The sequence below is a fragment of the Magnolia sinica genome, chromosome 1 (assembly GCF_029962835.1).
Source record: "Magnolia sinica isolate HGM2019 chromosome 1, MsV1, whole genome shotgun sequence".
In the NCBI taxonomy this organism is placed as follows: domain Eukaryota; kingdom Viridiplantae; phylum Streptophyta; class Magnoliopsida; order Magnoliales; family Magnoliaceae; genus Magnolia; species Magnolia sinica.
Window position 1 is genome coordinate 94,468,169 of NC_080573.1, and position 19,154 is coordinate 94,487,322.

The window sequence follows — 19,154 nt, forward strand, 5'->3', positions numbered from 1 at the left end:
AATGCAGGATGAACGACGAGTTGATTTGATATAGTAGACCACACCAAAACTCGACCAAAACCACTCCTTTTCAAATGAAATTTTGCCAGGAATCTAATGAACGGGGTGGATTTCGTCGAAAACATCACTGTGGGGCCTAACGAGCATCTCAATGTAAGAAATTTCGCACCGTACGCACGTCCGATTTTTCCGAATGTTGCAAGGAGTTGTAGAACACCGTTTGTGGTTGGATGCTTAATCCAAACTGTTCAAAACCTTTAGAGGGGGTTCTTTACCCCAACCATGGAGCCAAAACAGATTTCTTGGTCATGTACTATCCCAAAATCTCATCCAAATGCAAGTTGTTCTTTTTGTTTAGCTGCATAAGAGAGAGCTGTCAAAGTGGAGTCAGTTCTTCACTCCAACTGACCTAACCTTGCAACACCTATAAAAGAGAGGGAGAGAAGGACGTGAGGAGGGGATTAGATCAGTCGTGGAGGCCTCTTGGGGATGTGAAAGCATGGAGAGAAGGAAAGAGAAGTGCACAACCAGCCATCCATCCTTCTTCCTATTCTTTCTCTTTAGTTCTTTTTCCTTTTCCCTTATGTTTTTCTGAGACTTTACCATGACCATGTCAGGCTAAACCTCTTAGCTAGGGCTAAGAGGTGAAGCTTGTAACATGATGGGTAGATTTCTACGGCTTTTATTCATGTTTTATGGATTCTCTTTTATTATAGTTTGATATTAAGGAATGCTTTTAGTTTTTAATGGTTAGTTGTGACTTAAATTACAATGGATCTGCGATAGCTTTGAGCATGCTCTCAGTATTATAGGGATTGTGAATTTAGGAGTCCCTGTTGTTCACCATCGTCTCTTGGGCATGGCTGGATGATGGAATCCTTCCTAACATTCATACATCCCTTAGATTGGATATGGATTGACTAAATTTCGTTGTTTGCTTTATCTCATGAGCATAGTTTTGTGATGGAATCAATTCTAATTCTCATACCTATCTTCTATTGAAAACTATATCAAAGGAAGTTCAGATTTGGATTTTTAATGATATATCTTCTAATTGGATGAAGATGGGACTCTAATTCTAGTTGTGTTTATGAATCAAGCATAGATCTCCCTGATCTCTACAAGTGGATCCTTGGCACCCTAGTTCCCCACCTTTAAATTTTACAAGTTTTAGTTTAAGTGTTTCACCATTATTCTCTTAATTCTCTCTGATTTAGATTACATCTTCGCCTAGTTCTAGTTCTAGTTACTTTCAGACTATGTACAAGGTTCAGTCCCTATAGATTTAACCTTGGTCTTACCGAGATTATTACTACATCACAACCATATACTTGGGGTGTGAACACAACCTAATGCCACCTACACACATCTATCATGCATAAGCTTATAGAAAGCTTAGAAGGTGGTGTAAGTATGTGTGTAAGGTAAGTTCCAAGTATGCAATATTAGAGTAATGCAGAAACATGCTAGTAAGTCCATAAATACCATCAGCCTTATCCAAGCTATGCGGTGCAAAAATATAATAAGCCAATGACATATCTAGGCCATGCAATACAGAATCATAGTAACCCAAATGTCATATACTGAGGGTGCAATGCAATATGCATTGCAAATGAATAACGAAGATGGAGTGTGTAGTCGAGATGATAGAACGTGGTATCGTAAGCTGTGGGGTTCCTCACATGGGACTTCTATCCAAACCAGTCACATACCTAAATTTAGATAGCTAGACTCAATGTGGTAAACTCCTGATCTCAGGTTGGTCGTGCACCCCAACCGAAATCCTGGCTGTTGCAAAGGTACATATAATGGTTTGGTTACACACTACCAGCCCGAGTGGATAGTGAATGAATGAATGAGTCAAAAGTTGAGTACATAACTCCTACTCAATAAGTCCACATATCAGTACTATACATCTCCAGGATCATCACCGGGGTCTGGTACACTCTACACCAGATCGTCGTCCACTGGACATGCAACCATGCAAGTGGAAGAGACCTCATTATCCACCTAGCCAGTAGTCAGCCAATATCTACCCGGTATGTCAATAGCGGACCCATTTACGAGCTGGTCAAACTCAGCCTAGCTATACCCCCTACCTCGGGCGGGTAAGGCCACACCCCTTCCAATTGACCACGATCAGTGGGAGTGCCACCTATTAGTATTCGACATTCGGGTGCTCTTATTTTCCACTCGGTCACGATGTTGAAGCGTCCTCTAGTACCAAGAGGGTTTAGGGACTTTCACCCATGGACATTTATAACACCTTATGTAGAAAAAGATTTCTAGTGTCCCATCTGGCCATCCACGATATGCCTGTAGAGGGTACGACCCTGATGTCACTAGGGCGTACAGCACACAATGCGAGATGCATGAGTTACACAATCCAGTCATACATCAATATTGCACATACCGTGCGCTCATGTAGGACAACTCCGCCTATCAGGGAGTCCCATAACAACCTGCCCAGTGCTATATGCAATGGTCAACCATGTCTCATATCAAGCATGCAGATGATGCGTATGGTTATGTATCATGATGCTATGCTATCACATACTCATAATCGGCATTGATAATCGGCCTATATACAAGGTGGGGTCCACAGATAGACTCCAAGATTAAAAGAATCCTACTAGCAACCAATTGGGGGGGGGGGGCAAGATTATGGGTTATCCCAATATGAATAGATGTGTCATGCAAATATCAATAGAGCCCAATGATTATGGTCAACCCACTTAGAAAAGGATGTGAATGGGCCAAACAAGACCTAAGGGAATGTCACAATGTGGACATTTAACCAACATTGCTCCCAAGGAGTGGCCCATATAGAGCCTAACGTATCGTGGGTCATGACCTCACACAAGGGCCTCATACACAGCAGAATAGGCCACATACAATCTCAATGGGTCTCACACAAGGGTTTCATACATCGAGGAGGCCGCATCACATGGGCCTCATATATATCAAGTGGGCCGCATCGCATGGGCCTCATATACATTAATGAGCCGCATCGCATGGGCCTCATATACAATCTCAATGGGCCACAATGGGCCTCATCACATGGGCCTCGCATATCACAATGGGCTGCATCACATGGGCCTCATATACATCAAGTGGGCCACATCACATAGACCTCATATACATCAAGTGGGCTGCATCACATGAGCCTCATATACATTAGGTGGGCCAATCGCATGGGCTTCATATACATCACAATGGGCCGCATCACATGGGCCTTACACATCGCAATGGGCTGCATCACATGGGCTTCTCATAAATCACAGTGGACTTTACTCACGGGCCTCAAATAAATCTCATTTAGGCCTCCAACATGGGCCTCAAATACATCACATTTGAGCCTCATACCTGGGCCTTAAATACATCTCAATGGGCCAGGCAAATGGACAACATAGATGAAACATGTACAACATGATGGGCCCACGTCCAGCTGGGATGGGCGGACTGGGTATACAACACATACATAAGGTGGGCCTCACCATCTAGAGTGCTAGACGGTGTGGATCAGACCCACACATCATGGTTAGCCCACATAGCACCATCCAAATCTGGATGGCGTAGATAGAGAATACATGCATCAAGGTAGGGCCCCACCCCGCACGTGCAACACATGTGGGTGGGTCCCATCTTCCAGAAAAGGGATGGACATCATGGGCATAACATACCACATGATCAAGCCCACATAACATGTTGGTGTTAATGCAGCAGCAATAGCTACTGGTGGGATCCACATAGATGGATGGTTTGGATATAACACAAACCCGTGATCAGGCCCACAAAACTTTGTTGACGCTAAAACAACAGCTATGTTGCTGGGTGGTCCCCACTGTCCAGATGGACGGTTGGGATATGACACATATATCACGAGGGGCCCCACACGACACACCATCCAGAGATGGACGGTGTGAAATATACAACACTTATATTGAGGTGGGCCCACCCCCACACGTGCAACATGTGTGGGGTGGGTTCCACACCCTTAAAATGGGCGGGCCATGTGGGTAAGACCCATACATCAGGTTAAGTCCCACCAGATGGACGGTGTTGATGAAAACACCTGCATCACAGTGGATCCCACATGGATGGGTTTAAAACAAATACATCAAGGGTCCCACCACACGTGGGACGTTATGGATGAAACACGTCCATCATAGGTGGGTCCCATGTCCATCAGTTGGACGGTACACACACACCTCATGATCAGACCCTAGGTCTTGTGGACATCAATACAACAACTATATAACAGTTGTAAGGTACACCAGCCAATCCACTTCCACAACATGGGGGTCCCACGCGCTAGATGCAGCATGCCATCAAGGTGGGGTCCACGTCAGCATGGCCCACCTGTTTGGGATCAAACTAATATTTATATTTTCGCTTCATCCATGGCCGGCCCGAAAACGGGCAGCAAGGTGGACCTAAATGTGGACAGTGGGTTGAACTGCTTAAATGGACGGCGTGGATCATCATACAATATCAATGGTGGACCATCAAACCGAGAGAGAGAGAGAGAGAGAGAGAGAGAGAGAGAGAGAGATGGGAGGAGCTCCGCCACTATGAGCTCCTCCATGTACACGCATACATCAAGATGGGTCCCAAATAGGATCCATACCATCAATCAGTAGGCCCCACTTGATCCATCACAAAAATTGAAATCTAATCCTACAAAACACCCACCGATTGCTAATCTTCTAGGCTCCTTGGAATGATAAGCTCCTCAGCTTCAACTTTGATGGAAGATGATGAAGATTGAAGGGCTAGGATGAGAGATGAGAGGGGTAGGAAGTGGGCCACACTTGGCTCTCTTTGGGAAGAGCTTGGACATTTTCTCCCTTGGGTTGATTGGGACATGGATTGAGAAAGAGAGAGAGAGAGAGAGAGAGAGAGAGAGAGAGAGAGAGAGAGAGAGATGATGGGATGAAAAGGGAAAGGTGATGGGTTGTATGGGTTGTGTAAGAGAATGACATGAGAGGCGTGGGTTGTGTTGACTTTTGGGTGAGAGAGGGATGGGTGTGACGGGATGTGTACTTGACTAGTATTGATTGATTAATGTGATGGATTGGGTAGAATACATGCCCACAATTTCGGACCTGCGTATCACATCGATGTGCAAGACGCGGCATTAGAACCGTGATGACGGCGTAGTCGCTGGGATACAAGTCTCGCGTCGAGTCAACTCACATATAAGGGATGTGACTTAGGGTCGTGTGCAAACGGCGGTTACAAGTCGCGAGTCGCCGAAATTCGATGAGGAGGATCGCGGGAGTCTACAGAACAATACAGACTAGGATACGAGCCTTATAAGAAAATCCTAGAAGTAGCAGTTCCATATTTGTCTAGGAGACTTTCTTACCTGGAAAGCATGACGTAAAAGTGGGGAATTTAGAATCAACAAGGAAACCCAATGAAGATTTTGCTGCGTTAACAAGTTATATATGGAGCACACGAAGAAGTCCTCGAGACCTTATGCCGAACACATCAATCTACTTTTCAATTTATCTTTCCAATCTTAGCATAACCTAGTTTAGTTCTAGTATAGATCGTTACTGCCTAGTGGCTTTTGCTATAATACCTTAGGAGTAGAATTAAATATTCGCAACCTTAAGTTGTACGAGTATGATCAACTGAGTTTTGATTTAGATGATTATACACATCCAGTCACATCCTGGTGACCATCCGTTGAGATCGTCTATTCCAATAGACTAATCATTTATTTATCTCTTGTTTATTTTATTTATTTGGTTGCTTGATACTTTGTAGATTATAATAGACCATAAATTTATATATTAATAAAATCTGTATATTATTTAACTTTATTTTATTTATTTGTAAATTCTTATTCTTTTGAGAAATATTAAGCTAAAGTACTCGTAAAACAACAAATTCTTAAATTTATAAACACAAATTTATTGTCACAGGTAAAAAAGAATCAATTCAGAAGGGCTAATCTCGTCCTTTCACAAATCATCTAAATCGCGGGCACAACCATTTCTATGATCAGCCTGCTTCAACGTAGGGACACCAGTATTTCAATTAAACATTGAGTTAAGTAAACTTTGGCACATTGGCCAATGAGGAAATGGATTTGCTACTCTCCTGCCATCAGCCCAGTGGTTGGTGGCCGGTGCTTTGTGGGCCCACTATGATGTATGTGTTTCATCCATTTTTCACGTATCATTTTAGGGCTTGATCCCAAAAATGAGAGGGATATAAATCTCAGGTGGACCGCACCATAGGAAAACAATATTGATTAGATATCCACCATTAAAATCCTCCTAAGGCCCACTGTACTGTTTATTTGACATCCAATCGGTTGATTAGGTCATACAAGCCCATGTGAAGGGAAAAAACAAAGATAAGCTTGATCCAAAACTTTTATGGCCCCCAAAAGGTTTTTAATGGTCGACGCTTATTCAACACTGTTTCATGTAATGTTGTCCAGTTAAGATTGGGATATACCTCATTTTCGGTCTCATATCATAAAATGATCTAAAAACAATAAAAAAAATAAACGGCATGGATGAAACACATACATCATGTTGGGGCCACAAAGCACCGACCACCGGCCATTGGGTGTTGGCAGCAGGGGGAGTAGCCAATCCGTTTCCGGCCTATCATGTGCACAGGCAAAATCCGAACGCTGCCCTTACTCATACACCTGCTTTGTTTGACTGAATTGAGAGCAGGTAGGGTATACCAATTTAAATGATATTATAAACTATCCTATGTTTTATGAGTTTATGAGTGAGGCATGGGAGAGAGGGAGACGGATTGGCTACTCCCCCGACACCATCCCCGTGGCTGGTGGTTGGTGCTCTGTGGGCCCACCATGATGTATTTGTTACATCCATTCTGTTCATCTATTTTTACAGATCATTTTAAGGATTTATTCAAAAAATTATAGGCATATAAATCTTAGGTGGACCACACCACAGGAAAACAATAATGATTGGATATCCACCATTAAAATCCTCCTAAGGCCCACTGTACTGTTTATTTGACATCCAATCTGTTGATTAGGTCATAAAGACCCAGATGAAGGGAAAAAATAAATATCAGCTTGATCCAAAACTTTTATAGCCCCCAAAACGTTTTTAATGGTCATTGTTCATTCAACACTGTTTCATGTAATGTGGTCCACTTGAGATTGAGATATACCTCGGTTTTTTCTTTCATACCATAAAATGATCTATAAAAATAGGTGGACGGCATGGATGAAATACATACATCATGGTGGGGCCCACAGAGCACCAACCACCAGCCAATGGCTGGTGGCTGGGGCAGTAGCGAATCCATTTTCGGGAGGGAGAGAGCCCTGCATAATTACTCCAGCGTGCCTTAAAGATTTCCAGCAAGGAGACGAGAGGAGTTCCTTGAGAGAAACCTCTTACGTCCCATCAGCAATTGGAGCTTTGCCAGGACTTATACGGGAATCTACACCGTCCATCGACGTGACCCCTACTTTGGATGGTCAGTGGTAGAAAAATTACGGAAGTGCATTGGCTGGTGTACGACACACCAGTTATATAGCTGGTGTAGGTACGTGTCGTGTGAATACGAGCGCTGACCTCCAGGTCCGAGCTGTAATAACGGTCCAAAGGTGATCAAAGTTACATGGCCGTACAATGATGTATTTATTATATCCACACCGTTCATCCATTTTTAGATATCATTCCAGATTACTATCAGAAAATGAATAATATACGAAGTTCAAGTAGACGACACCACTACTGGCAGCGGAGATAGTGATTTTCACGGTTAAAAATTTTGTAGCCCCCACCTTAACGTTTAGTTTCCATTCAATCTGTTAATAAGGTCACAAAAGCATACTAAGAGGAAAAACAAATTTCATATTGATCGAGAACTTCTATAAATCCCATAAGGTTTTCAATGGCATTCAATCTCCCACTTTTTTTCTTTCTTTTTTTCTCTTTTTTTTTAAGTGTAGTCCACTTGATTATTGTATGTCTTGGTTTTTGTCTCGAGAGCCATAGTCTGAACTTGCAAAATGAATAGACAGTTTTAATATAAACATAAACTGGCTGACGTCACTACATCAGCTATATAGCTTGTGTATGGTACACCAGTCAATCCGCCTCCAAAGATTACACCAACAGAACAGGAAGTGGGTTGGCTGCTGTACCTCACGCCAGTTATATAGCTGCTATATTGACGTCAACAAGTTCCGTGGGTGTGATTATGAGATATGTGTTATATCCAAACTATCCATTCATTTGGTAAGCTCATCTTAAGACTAGAAACGAAAAATAAGATAGATCTAACGATCAAGTGAACCACATTGCAAAAAGCAATGGGGGATTGAACGTCTATCCTTGAAAACCTTTTTAGGGTCACAGAAGTTTTGGATCAATATGAAATTTGATTTTCATCTTCATTCAGGTCTTTGTGACCTTATGAACAGATTTGATGGAAAGTAAACGTTATGGTGGGTCCTACGAAATTTTTAACGTTGAAAATCATTATCTCCATTGCTATTTATTGTGTGGTCCAGATGATCTTTGGATATAATTCTTTTTGGATAGTGTTCTAAAATGATCTCTACAAATAGATGAACTTGGATATGATTCTTTTTTGGATAGTGTAGATATATTAAATACATCACTATGAGGCCACGTAACTTTGATCTCAATTAAACTGTTCGTACAATGCGGAGCATCAGTGCTCGTCTTCGCACGACACGTACCTATAGCTGATGTGTGGTTAGGGGTGTACATCAAGTCGAACTGAGTCAAGCTGGCCTCAGCTCGACTAGGCTCGGCCACTAGTAGACCTCAGCTCGAACTCGGCTAGGCTTGGTTGTGGAGCCTAACTGGCCAGCTCGGTTCGGTTCGATCAGCAGCTCGGGCCAGATCGGGCCGAGTTTGAGCCAAGATCAAGCCAAGTTTGCCATTGAGGCATTTCCACGAACGCCTGGATTGCACCTTCAGAATCCCTCTGCATGTGAAACAGAAGCAATGGTTTTTATGGTATTTTATCAAACACCTTCTAAGTAACATAAAAACCAAGAAAAACCAAGAAAAAAAAAAGGCATTTGTTTCATGTACATACCTTCCTTGCCACTGGCTATACTTCGTTAAGTCATTTTATCAAACACTTGGTGAGCAACATCAATGGCAAAGTAACCGAGTCACCGAACTGGCTCGTTCTGAGTTGGATTCAATCCGAGTCGAGTCGAGCCGGGGCCTGCTCGAACTCATTTTCAAGCCCAAAAAATTAGCTCGACTCAAATTGAACTCAGCTTCAAACAGAGTCGAATCGAGCTTTTTCGAGTCAAGCCAAGCCGAGCGAGCTAGCCGAGCTAGCTCAGTTCGTGTACACCAGCCAATCTGCTTCCCTACTCCGGCCCTGTCCAATCAATCAGAGCTCTCTAATCGTCGATAGAGGAACATCCATAGAGCACTGAGATTTGCAGTTTTTACACGTGGTGTCCATGGTTCAGTCATCCAGACCGTTGTCTAATTAAAAGTCCTTGTATTTAAGGATCGTGGCCAATTTTCAGTTCTATTTGGACCGTTTTTGTGTTTCTCTTCTTAACCGTTTATTTGTAGCCGATGAGTTGAAAGGTTAAGATTGTTTTATTAGAGAGATTTTTAGGGCATGGTCGGGACCAATAGGTTAATGGTCTAGACCAATGAACCTGGCTTGCAAAGTTACTGTGTGCTCAAGATATGCGAGGGGCCCACCTTCACATGTGGCATACATTCACTCAAATTTTACTGACTAGATTATGGAATGACCGTAGCTTCGTCACAATCCCAAAATTAGACTGGTTGGGTCCTAACATCTAATTCCATGATCTTTGGATAATTTTCATCTCTAGTTCTGTGGTCCTGAACTGTCCACCTAATTCCACCAATCTGATAGTTAGAAAATGTTCATGATACATGAAAACTGGGACCCAAATTTTCGACAGTAACTGGGTAAAGGTAGGTAATGTCTGAATGCCTGCATATTGTCCATCTGCTAGAGTATCAAAGCTTTTCTCTAAGTTGGGATGCCAAAAGTTGGAAGAAAAGGCTATAAAACAGATTGATTTTCATTGGCTATTAACATAGTGTGTTAGGAAGCGCGGAAGGTGAGCCCTCAAGATCTGACGGTCTACACGATGTTTGGAACCTTTACAAAGCAGAAGAACGGTGCTCCAACGGCCCGCCTATCTACTACTGGAGCAGATGGAACTATTCACACCTCTGATCCTACGGTATATAGTGGTCCCGGATTGCGATCTATGGATCAGATCATCCCAAGGACAAGCTAAGATGGACAAACTCTCGTGCACAATGTTTCTCTCTCCGTATACTCTCAGTATTTTGTATATTTCTTTATGCGAGAGAGAGCGCATGCCTTTTTATAGGAAAGGAGGGGAGTTTGGATGAGACCATATCATCCGGTCTTATCCCTATCTCCTATCATAAATCAAATTCAATTTTGAATTTGAAATATAACAGAAAAGGAGAAAGGCCGGAAGATGCCTAAACATGTGGAACCCACCCACTAGTGATTGCTCACCAGTGGGCCCCACCGGCCTACGTCCAACATCTCCCACTCAATCACATTGTGGGATAGGCACATAAATTTGTCCATTTAACTCGCCTAATAACAATCAAAGATCATATGCTAACTCCTGGAATTCCAATTCCATTGCCCTAACTCTCGCATCTGACTTCTGCGCATAGGCATCTGTGAGTGCTTCCCAGATTCCCTTAACGGTTTCATGCACTTCATACGTAGGTATGAGTTCTTTGTGCATAGTGCTAAGAAGGACATTACGGGCTGAGCGATTTTGTTTTCACCACTTATTATAGCGAGTCATCGCAACCCTATGTTCTTGGAAATTCCCGTTTTCAGCCAGGATGGGTTCCTCTTGAACTACATCGAGTGTGTGAGATATGTCATCCTCGTCCAGAAGGCATCGCACTGCTCGGGACCAGTCTTCGTAGTTGTTGCCGTCGAAATGTTGTCCTTTTAGTTGTTCAGCGATTAATGCTTTGGTGGCCATCTCTACATTGCATGAGTATCACTACTTAGCTATGATCTAAGGTATTGACACTAATCATCAGCATTTCTACGTGTTATATAAAATTTCAAAGTATAAAAGCAGTTAACACATCTTAATGAGATCTGAAAGTCCACATACCCATATGGGCGGTATAGAACAATCAAGTTCTCTAATTAAGATGAGATTTAATGCTTTTATAAGAATAAATTTATATAACGTGCAACCTTCCATTACATGGTTGCATGCATCATTTGGTGTAGGAGAATAAACTCCCACTCAGGTTATGCATAACCTTTATTTGTGTATAGGGAGTACCTAAGTACTGAGTTTTTTTATATTTTCCAATAAAAAATAAGGGGGCTTAGATCTAAACACATCAAGCCGAATACTTTCATGCATATTAACATCATCATCAAAAAGAAAAAATTAAGTACTTAGATATAAAGAGAGTACAATCTTCACCTGTGATCATGATTATTAGTGATGGATCCGATCATTACCGATAATGATCATTGTTGATGATGGATCCTTTCATCAACATTGATCATCATGGTTGATGATCGTTTCATTCACTAATGAGCAATAGATCAACAGTGTATGGTACCAACACGTGTATGGTACAAACACGTGTACACATGTACAGCATGTATAACACATGTATGGCTAACACATGTATGTATAACACATGTATGTATGGCTAACACATGTATGTATAATACGTGTACAACATGTACAGCACGTGTGATCTTGTAATTAACGTATACAGGTACAACATGTATGGTAGCATGTACAGGATCATGTATGGAAGCATGTATGGTAACATGTACAACAGCTAATGCACGTACAGAAGCTTTCACATGATGGTAGCATGTACAGAATCTAATTAACGTATACAGGTACAACATGTATGGTAGCATGTACAGGATCATGTATGGAAGCATGTATGGTAACATGTACAACAGCTAATGCACGTACAGAAGCTTTCACATGTATGGTAGCATGTACAGAATCTAATTAACGTATACAGGTACAACATGTATGGTAGCATGTACAGGATCATGTATGGAAGCATGTATGGTAACATGTATGGTAGCATGTACGTCTGAACTGGATAATTAACATGAATGGTAGCCAACACGTGTACAACACGTGTACAACAGCTAATGTACAGTGGCTAAATAACACGTGTACAGCAGCTAATGTACAGTGGCTAAATAACACGTGTACAACATGCACAACACGTGTACAGTAGCTAATGTACAGTGGCTAAATAACACGTGTACAACATGTACAACACGTGTACAGGAGATATACAAGTAGCCAACATGTGTACAGCAGCTATACAGATAGCCAACACGTGTACAACAGCTATACAGATAGCCAACATGTGTACAGATAGCCAACACTTGTGAAGCAGCCAATACGTGTACAACATGTACAACACGTGTACAGGAGATAATTAGCATATACAACACATGTATGGTAGCTAAATAACACGTTAATTATCACTCCGTAATTATCATATTCGGATCATATAGGATACAACACATCATACATGTGTACAACATTATATGATCCGAATATTATAGTTCAACACGTTATGCACTCCGTAATTATTGTAGTTCAACACGTTATGCACTCCGTAATTATTGTAGTTCAACACGTTAAATAGGTAACATGTATGGTAGCATGTACGTGTGAACTTGATATTTAACATGTATGGTAGCCAACACGTGTACAGGAGATAATTAGCGTATACAACACATGTATGGTAGCTAAATAACACGTGTACAACATTAGCTAATCTGGCATCTCATGAGTCTTATAAATAACACGTGTACAACACGTGTACAACATTAGCTAATGCAGATAAGCTATTGCAGATTAGCCTTTTTTTTTTTTTAATAACTCATCACATCTCATGAATCTTATAAATCTGAACGGTCCACATGAAGCAGAACCTCACGAAATCCCCTGGTACCAATTTTTACTTTGAACCAAAACTTTGGTGGGCCATTACAAATTCAAACATTTTTGCTATGGCCCACTAGAATCTTAGATCAGTGTGAAAATTCACCTCCTGAGGTTTCATGGGATTCCGCATCTTATTGACCATTCGGATTCGACACCAATGACATGTGAGTTAAGGTGCGTAGGTGAGCATGTCTTTAAGTGGTGTAGTTCAATACAACAACTAATAGTGGATGTATTTCTATTAAACAACTATTGGTGGATATGATGTACACGCATGGGGTACAATATGTGGACCATTCCATAAACCAATTACATGTTGTACATTTAGATGTATGGAATCATAAAGATCTACATGATCATCTTGGTCCATCATAATCGGGCTTACATGCACATGGCACATGTGTATACAAAAAATTAATCCACCGTACACATGCTGATTTGATACCTTTCGTAAAACATGGATTCCAATCCAAAAAAAAAAGGATGGGTTACTTACCTTTTTAGATGAATATAATCGAAGATCCGCCGTTAAATATGCTCTGATACCACTGTTGGGAAGCGCGGAAGGTGAGCCCTCAAGATCTGACGGTTTACACGATGTTTGGAACCTTTACAAAGCAGAAGAACGGTGCTCCAACGGCCCGCCTATCTACTACTGGAGCAGATGGAACTATTCACACCTCTGATCCTACGGTATATAGTGGTCCCGGATTGCGATCTATGAATCAGATCGTCCCAAGGACAAGCTAAGATGGACAGACTCTCGTGCACAATGTTTCTCTCTCCGTATACTCTCAGTATTTTGTATATTTCTTTATGCGAGAGAGAGCGCATGCCTTTTTATAGGAAAGGAGGGGAGTTTGGATGAGACCATATCATCCGGTCTTATCCCTATCTCCTATCATAAATCAAATTCAATTTTGAATTTGAAATATAACAGAAAAGGAGAAAGGTCGGAAGATGCCTAAACATGTGGGACCCACCCACTAGTGATTGCTCACCAGTGGGCCCCACCGGCCTACGTCCAACATAGTGGTCATAGACTCGTTTGCCTAGCAAACTAAAAATAGAGAAATGTTCACATGCAATGTTGCGTGGGAAGTCTACTAACATATCACTTGGGTGAAACATCTGAGTCGTGAAATGGTGAGTCATACCATTAAGATTAATGCAGGCGAAAATTGGAACAATCTACTTATTTGGTGAGCATAAATGCATATGAGTCAGACCATTGGTTGTCCATTGATTTCAACATTGTAGCCTATCTGATGAATGAGCAATCCTAATTTTCGTGCAGATGGTCTTTTATGATGTGCTCCATCATTTACATGGCTCAGATGCCATGAACACGTGAGACGTTCGCAGAAAAGAAACTGTTGTATGTTAAAGTTCACATACAAACATTCGAACATGTCTGCTAAAATTCTCTTGTTAGTTCCTACTGTTGTTTTCTTCTCTCTCTCTCTCTCTCTCTCTCTCTCTCTCGCGAAAATGGGGAGTGAACTTCTGAATTCAACTGGAGATGGACACCATGAGGAGGGATCGAGGCTCGATATATCTTCTCTTGATCCATCGCCACTTCATCCATCTCATCTTGAGCTTCAAAAGCTCGATGCAGGAGCTCTCTTTGTTCTCAAGTCCAAAGGTACTTGATTATTCTTTTTCATGTTTTGGAAAAGATGACTATGTTTTTCGTGAAAGGAAATATAGGTGGCCCCTTTCGTGAAAGATAATAATTACAGTTATCCATGTCCACACCATGGATTCCGTGTAATGGAAATTAAAAAAAATAAAAAATAAAATAATAATAATAAAATGGAGCTTTCTCGTATGAACTAGGTCCTGGGTTTTAGAATTTTAGTAAGATTCTAGCCAGAGATTAATTCGCAAACAGTACTTGTTTCCAGGCACTTGGATACACTGTGGCTACCATTTGACAACTGCCATTGTGGGCCCAGCCCTTCTTAGCCTTCCCTATGCGTTTGCATCGCTTGGGTGGGTGGCCGGAGTTACATTCTTGACCATTGGAGCCATTGTCACCTTCTATTCCTACAATCTCCTGTCTGTAGTCCTCGAACATCATGCACAACATGGGCGACGCCAGCTCCGGTTCAGAGACATGGCCACAGATATTTTAGGTAACTAAGAAAACTCATTTTCCTAGACCCTGTTTGGTAGACGCCTAAAATTGAGTTCATCTCATTTTAGTTGATCATAATTATTTATTGCAAGTCATATTTCTCTTTGGTAGGAATAAAATGAGATGCAAATGCCTTTTTTTTTTTTTTTTTTTAAAAGGATTCATCCAGTTGCTAAAGTCATCATAATGGATTTTCAGGACCTAAATGGGGTCGTTATTATGTTGGTCCTTTGCAGTTTGGAATATGCTACGGCGCGGTGGTTGGTTGCATTGTATTGGGCGGACAGAGTTTGAAGGTTGGTGGGTTCTTCGAAGTAGAAAATTGGAAACACCTTCTTGTTGAAACCTACTTTTCTTTTCTTTCCTTTTTGTCCAGTTTTCTATTTAATTGCCCAAAGATTTATAGGATCTGAGACCTAATGCTTTGCAATACGGTACATTGTACACATCACACGATATTCTTCCATGATGAGAAAAACTTTGATTTTCTGTTTGGAGTGTGATGGTTCATAGACATGCAACGAGAAATAGAATTTGTGAAAACATGCCATTCATGTAGTAACTCATGTAATACAAATCAGGGATCTCATTTTAGATGGGTCATTAAGCAATATCGACAAAAAATTGCAACAGGGATTGTTAGACATCAATGGACAGTTACAGTGAAAACCATTTATTGGACTCAACAAGTTCCTATTGTTGAGCCCATTAAATGGTGAAAAGTTCTATCTATTCCATTGAAAATGACATGAATATAGAATTCTTATTGCGTTAAAAGATAGACGGTTATAACAAAATGGCCAACATTCAAGGGGTTAAGATCAGCAAGAAATAGGAAAAGCTCCTTCACTGGGATTACAAAATTAGTTACAGAGTGTGGATAGAAATGACAATGGAATGATACCACCATTTCTCTTTTGGTATTTGGTCAAAAGACAGCTGATGATGATTAATTACGTGCTAATGTTTTATCTTGCAGTTCATTTATGTGCTTTCCAACCCAAATGGTTCGATAAAGCTTTATGAATTTGTAGCGATCTTCGGAGCTGTAATGTTGCTTTTGGCTCAAATCCCATCTTTTCACTCCCTTCGACACATTAACCTGATTGGTTTGGTTCTCTCACTAGCCTACAGCATCTGTGCTACTGCTGGATCCATCTACATTGGTATCATTTTCCTTTTCTTTTATTTATTTATTTATTTATTTGACATCTTAGACTAGGTTTGGCGTAGATAATGGGAAAAACAATTTTCCATTTTGGGATTTCTTTTCTCACAAGGGTTCCCAGAAATGATATTTGTCTGGTTGCAAATGATCCCTTCCTTACCAGACAACATAAAAGAGCCCCATTTTTGCAATTTGGAAATACTGCTACGAGTAGAAATTCAAAATTCAAAAATTATTTTTCTATTCTCTTGAAATGGCCATGAACCTAACAAAGCTTTACGAAATTCCAAGTGTTGATTATGTTATTTAAAACAAATTCGATGGTAATTTTGTCACAGGGAATTCCAGTAAGGCATCATCAAAGGTATACTCTTTGGCTAGTGATAGAGAAAATCGTGTTTTTAGTGTCTTCAATGCTTTATCCATCATTGCAGCAACATACGGAAATGGCATCCTTCCTGAAATACAGGTTCGTTTGTGTCATACTTATTGATCTAGTTTGAAATACCCATTATGAATTGTTGTGATTTACAATATTAATTTGGAAGCTATTCAATCTGGATGATTTATATGAATGGAACCTAGAAGCCATAGATAAGGCAATCTCAATTATCAAATACACCACCAAAATCATGGGGCCCATTTTAACTAGTCCATGAACAAACAATTACATCAAACTACTTTCATAACTTGTGGACTCAGACATCTAATGGATGGATAAAATGTAAACAGTCAACAATCCAAAGTTAATAAACAAAAAAAATGTCCATTAGTCAGATGCTAGGAATTAGGATCAAGCAATTGATATGATTTTGGGGATCTGACCTATCTTCAATGGGTCCCTTGGTTTGGATGGTTCAGTTTGAGTTGAACATAATACCAATGAGTGCAACCATTGCATGTAATGGCTGTAATAGAAATCATTAGTTGATTGAGTTTCCTAATAGATGCAATAGATTTCCATCCAAAAAGGAAAGGAAACTTATATTGAGAATGAAAATTCTCTCAATAGGGTGATTGCTATTTCCAGAGTGTCTTTTAACAATATCAGTAACCTTCGTTTTGTGTAGGCGACTCTAGCACCTCCAGTCAAGGGGAAGATGTTCAGGGTACTGCATGTGTTATGTAGTAATAACCTCAACTTTCTTTAGTGTGGCTATCTCCGGCTATTGGGCATTTGGCAATTTGTCAGCTGCAAGTGTCCTCAGTAACTTCATCATTGATGGAAAGCCGTTGGTCCCTGATTGGTTTGTTCTGATGACCAACATCTTAGTCCTCCTACAAGCTTCAGCTGTAGGTGTGGTGAGTATACTGTTTACTAGAAGAATTCTGCTGTACATAATCCAAACTGTACAAATTATGGGCAAATATACTGATGAGGAAAGATATTTGATCAAAGGGGCATTTTTTAGATAACTTTAACATTTCTAGTATTCAATACAAACATTTCTACGATAACCTCAATATACAGGGGGGGACCAAACACCAATTTGTATGTTAAGCTTATTTTTAAAACATTTGTATTGGATCTGGCCTCTTAGTAATTCGAGCTTTAACAGTAAAACACATTCTTTTAACCTTCCTTGTAATAACCACCCACTGAACATTTAGGATCATTTAACTTGTTTGATTTACGGTTGATGTCTCATGTTAGGATCATCTAACTTGTTTGATTTTCAGTTAGTGTAGCATGTTAGGATCATCTAACTTGTTTGATTTTTGGTTAATGTCGCATGTTAGGATCATCTAACTTGTTTGATTTTTGGTTAATGTTGCATGTTAGGATCATCTAACTTGTTTGATTTTCTCTTAATGTCCAATCAACAGTAGGGCCCATGATTCAACAGTTTAGATTAAGTACATATATTCCATGTCCATGGAGGATGTGTTCACGAGTCAAACCTGCCATACTCTGCTCATACCAAACATCTACAACAGCATAGCCATTGTTGAAATTTCAAACCCAAAGAAAGGCAGTGTAGGAAATGAGTCAAGACATTCAACAACCAACGCAGTTGAACTTTCTTCGACTCCATTCATCTATGCAGGTGTACTTGCAACCAACAAATGATGTGCTCGAGAGGAAGTTCGCAAATGCTGAATGCAAACAGTTCTCCCTTCGGAATGTCATCCCTCGGTTGGTTTCTCGATCATTCACAGTCATTATAGCAACGATTATCTCTGCAATGCTTCCGTTCTTCGGTGATATCAATGCATTCCTTGGAGCTTTAGGGGTCTTCCCTTTGGACTTCATCCTGCCAATGATCTTCTACAATCTGACGTTCAGGCCATCAAAATGGAGTTTTCTTTTCTGGGGCAATGCCACTATTGCAATGGTCTTTTCAATTGTAGGGATGATAGGAGTGATTTCTGCCATTCGACAAATAGTTTTAGATGCGAAGAACTATCACCTCTTTGCTAATCTATGAAGAGAGTAATAAGTGGAGGCATTACATCGATGTTTCTATACATGGATTCAATCAAATCTTTGACTCTTCTTTGACTGAATGTTGACCTCTGTGTTATTTTCTTTCTCAAACATCGATTTGCTAGACACCAGTTGAAGGGCTAGGATTTTTCCACATGAGCATTTTTATTTTTATTTTGTGCTTGAGCAATCTACATTGGGTTCCATTGTAACAACAGTTTGGATTGCTGAGCTACTGTAGTTTTCACGAGCTCTAGTGATTTTCTGTCATCGTTACGTTCAAAATGTTGGAAAAGGAACCTACAGAAAGGTAGTCAGAGGGAAATGTTACCTGCAAGTGCTAGCTTGAGTGAGAAGTCTCTATACATACTCTTCTAATCAAAGAAGAGTTCGTGGGGATGAACTC

The 19,154-nt window shown here is 40.6% G+C and overlaps 1 pseudogene; it reads left to right on the forward strand.

Moving 5' to 3' along the window:
* The first annotated feature begins 14,490 nt into the window (after positions 1 to 14,490).
* LOC131251768 (GABA transporter 1-like) lies at positions 14,491 to 18,941 on the forward strand (annotated as a pseudogene).
* Positions 18,942 to 19,154: the final 213 nt, after the last annotated feature.